Raw genomic sequence first — 5,000 nt, forward strand, 5'->3', positions numbered from 1 at the left:
TACTCTACTGACAATCAATTCCTATACATTTTGTTGCGCATTTATAAGTTTTGACTCATTGTCACACACACGATAGCTCATACAAGTTGAATGAAGTTTTATGAATAGCGCCATGTGATTAGCTTGGTCATTCCTTGGATGTGATAGCAACCCATATTCTGAAATGCGTTTTCCTTCTAAATTGAGAAGATTCATTTAAGAAGAAATGTTAAAGAGTGCTATTTTCATGAGAGTTGTTTTGCTGGAGTCTATACAGAATATCTTCGCTGAGAAAGGTCTAATGCTTCTCAGATATTTTGGGTTAGAAATATTACAGTTAGGAAGCACGGTGCATATAACCTACGTAACAGACTGGGTGACCAGAAAAGTGATGCTGAGCCATATTTTATGTTTAGATATGTACTTTTTTCTTACAACTGATATTACGAGAAACGAATTCCAAATGTATCATATTTGTTGAAATATCGGATAATTACCCCCCCCGAAAAAGATGGGTAAATGTGTGCATTATCTATAATTCACCGCTCACATTCAGAATGTCCGTTATACAAGGTTTTCGAATATGCTTACAACGAATATTACAGTTAAATTTGGATCTGATAAGTCGTATACTAGATACAAAAACATACGATATTCGATGTAAAAGCTAACGTAATCCAGTGTCGTTTTGTTTTCTGAAACCGAGCAGTTAAAACAAAGCACACGCCAAAGCAAATATTTTTTACCTCCAACCAACTAATGTATTTTTTTTTCTGAAAGCTGTTTTTTAACATGAGGTTGGGGGTGTTTTTCCGAAATCCGTTACGGATGCGCATTAATAGTTCGTCGCTTGTGAAAAAAATGGCTGTCAGGGATTACATTAATTTTAATTTAGATAAAAGATGTTTCTATAGCTGGTAAACTTAACCCCTTTTTTGCGATATTCGTTGACAGCATATCGAAATGTTTTGTTTTTTTAAAGTCGGCATTTATATGTGAACAAGAGTCGTACTTGATGGTAAATATGGTGACACTTTTGGATTTAAGTCAGAGACGAAATATTAACAATTGTAATTGAAATTTATATTTGGTTTCTCCAAACTGAATTATTATTTTATATTTAATAAGTTACAACTATTTCTATTTTGTCATCAAATAGAGTTCTATTTTTTTGTGCTCATAAGTTTTTAAAAATATTTGAAGTAACTAAATGTGTAATGGGAACTTTCTAAAACACACAACACACGCATTCGAAAACTTTAAATCCTTGGTTTAGTATTAATATGTATCCATCTAATCTTAGAATAAATAAATAAAACAGGATACAGGGATGTCTTTGTCTCATTTCTTTACAAAATAAAAAAAATATATATTTAGAGAAAAGGATTGTCTACATAAAAAGGAGTAATAGTTTAACAGTATTAGATAATTGGTAGCCTATAAGTATATCCAATTTCGAAATTTTGGCCAATATTTACGTATTACTTTGAAAATATTAAGAAACGAAAGAAAAAAAATACTGTGACTAAACTCAGTCATGGTGTTCCAAATGTCCGCGAGGTGAAGATCTCGGATACAGGAAACATTGAAGGACTGACAGATACGTCAGCTTACACATGCCCGCACATCGTTTTAATTAAGAGGACAGAGGCCTAAGCGCCTAAAGTCGTGCACACAAACTGAATGATAATAATTACATGTAAAGTCTAACGGTAAAAATAAAAAATAAAACATTACCCAACAAGGTATGAATGAATATTTTATCCCTATCTATAACTAAAGAGGCGCGGGTTTCCCCTCTGGACCAAAATACAGTAGATTTACACATCAACAGATGGCACATACAAATTTATTATGTTAACACTATTAGCAATTACCTTATTAAACTATGGAATGACATCTTAGACACATTAATTCCTAATATTAAAACATTACATTCATTCTTAGGAGCGACATAATCATCTCATCATCGCTATTACCTACAGAGGAAGTACTTCCAATATTACCTCCTATTCCATAAGTCCTCGTACGACCCCATTCTTCACCGCGTGAATTTAACCTATCTCCTACTTTTCTATGTCTACGCCGTCAAGAAACACAGGAACTTGACATTAGCCCAAGTAAGCTTTTCTATGAAAATTTATTTTAAGCATGTGTCTCATGTTGACTCATCTGTGCCATTTTATAATAAATAAATAAATACAATTTTGAAATATTGTAGAAAATATGAATTTTAAATCCTGTACAAAATCTTTAAATAAAAAGGAAATTGTGAAGAATTATTAATGAATGCTTAATACCTATTTTACGATTTCGTATGACCAGAGGTATTTTGTTTTTCACAATTGGGATTAAACAAACGTAAATGTAAGGTTGTCTATGTTGTTTCCGCCCCCCCCCCGGAGATTTTATCTTTTATTTATTTTTTTTTTTTTGCAACGTAAATTCGTTAAATTTGAGAGCAAACGATTTAGAAATTGTGATCATCCCGCTTTCACGAGGAAACGCTGGTTTCTTCTAAAAGCAGTGAAACAGAAAAAAAGCCCGGGTTCGGAATTCTTTTTTCGTCCCCTCGTCGTAGCAATCCTCTTTTCGTCTTTTTCGCAACTGACAGTAACTTCACGTGCTCGAGACAAAAAAAATGTCACTGCTCTGCAATGACAAACAAGAAAAAGAAAAACGTATTTTTGTACTGCCGCATCGAACCACGATGTCGCATAAATTTGCATTTATTTTCTTATTTTCTGTACGAGTCAGGTTCCGGCTCTGAACGCCTATATAAGTTACACACTAACCGTTGGCATTTATTGCTGTTGTTCTCTACACCGTTATTACAGTAAATTAAATATTACACACCTTTCAGGTTCTATGATTTCCAATTATAATTTAATATTTAAAATTGTTCTTCTACGCAGAAACTCACCTACGTACTAAATTTACATAAATAAATCTGGACTTGTGGAATAAATGGTACAGTTTTCGTTAATACACCGATGAGTGCTTAGTTTAGTAAAATCACAGATACGAAACAGAAAATCACTCAGATGCTGTTACGTGTTAAACCAACTTAAAACATGACATTGTAGTATTAATACCATGGTTGATTTATGGTTGGAAATATAAATTTTAGACAACTTTCAAGCTTCCGTTTCCTTTTTAAACCTCGATCACAGGCAGACTTATATACTGAGAAATACAAGGGAAGACGAAACCTGATTGTGTAAACAGTATAATAATAATACTTTCCTCAACTCCAATGCAACGATCGAATCCGCATCACCTGTGTGTCAACGCCGCTTAAGCGGTTAGCAAACCGGAATAACAAACTTAGTGTGCACTTCCGGACAAGACTTACTAGTGCTGTATATTGGTTTATATTGGAGGAGATGCTATATTCAAACGTGGCATGTGTTATCTAGTGGATGTAAGATATTGTTCTTTTAACAGACAGGTAATAAACGTATAAATCGTATGTATGTTGTTAGGCAGGGGGCATGATATTGACGTGTAAACCGAGTCATGTTGTATCAGACATCACACGGGATATTTTTACAGTTCATATGTAAGAATAATAATATATGCTTCATACCTGTTGTTTTCTTGAAGAGTTCGTCTGTATCTTCCCGCTGCTCCGTGACGAACCATGAAGCGATCATCCATCTAATGTAGACATGTGTTATTATTTGTGAACTGATTAAAGCAACTCTTTATATTTGTATAATATAAATTTATTACAGTTGTCTCAAATGATTTTGGCAGAATCTGCAGTTTCTACATTTTCTATTCTTACAGTCGGCTCCTAGCTGTCTGTTCACCTTTGTCTGGACGTCTGTCGTCTCTGGAGGTTAATCCTCAACTCTCTAAATCTCTTCGAAACTACCTACATCGCGTGTTCTCTTACGTCACCTAGTTACGTTTCTCAGACCAACCTAATATTTCCATCTAATTATTTGTTTATCCAAATCCAAAAGAATGTTTACATCTATTTTCTATTTTTGCATTCTTTTTTGCGATTCACACGTCAATCATTTATTCCCCAGTTTAATTGTTTATTCTTCTAATCATAATAACTGATCCAGCGACCATTCGTCGCTCAAATCAATTAATAAGAATGCAATAAAAATAATGTTTTGACTCTTGCCCCCGCTTGCCACAGTTAACAGATACTACGCTGTGATCACAGCCCAAAGGGTCATAACATTACACTAACGATTACTACTGTACCGTCCTATTGACTATCGTACACCCTTTAACCGTTATCCTCGAGTTGCCTTTGGACCCTGAAAAGTGGTTAAATCTTTGTAAGAAACTACTCTCTATGCAAAAACCAAGTACCTCTTATTGACTGAATATTCTTGGACCGAGTTCATTAAGAGCTAAGAGCAGAAGCATTTCGGAACTACTAATTACACACAGAAAAAAAATGAAATGTCGAGCAAAAATAATTACTACGCAAAGATTTTCATCATTTTGTTGTAAAAACGCTAATTATCAGCTAGGCGACAGATAATAGATGAACATGAATTAACTCTTCACCGACTAGAAATTATTCTATATAACCCTGATCGTGAACAGATATTATGCATTGATCCAAGCGGGAAGTGCCATAAAACTAGTTGTAAATGTCGTCCATTATTCAGATGCGAAATTGGTCGGGTCTAAATGTAACGGTAAAGTGCGTCGTAATTGCTGGTCTGTGAAGGGGAGGCGCTGTATTATATCTACGATTGAATCAGAGAAATTTATAGGGGCTTGAATAGATAAAAGGTTAGGAAACGCAAACGGCTTCCATTTTGATTGCTTTTGGTTAGTTTGTTTAATTCCTCGTGGGACATTTGCACCGGTATCTGAAAACTCATTGTACTAAGCTTAACATGTCACATGATGACCCATTTTATTCGGAGATGTTCTATTATGAAGAGCACATCGCATTAAATAAAACACTTGGTCTTATTTATATGCAAATTACTTACTATCGCGTGAGGAATATAAAGTTGGAAAGACACCAGCTAAGAAAACGG

Source organism: Euprymna scolopes, chromosome 20, assembly GCF_053919585.1.
Source record: "Euprymna scolopes isolate OS-2025 chromosome 20, ASM5391958v1, whole genome shotgun sequence".
NCBI classification, from domain to species: domain Eukaryota; kingdom Metazoa; phylum Mollusca; class Cephalopoda; order Sepiida; family Sepiolidae; genus Euprymna; species Euprymna scolopes.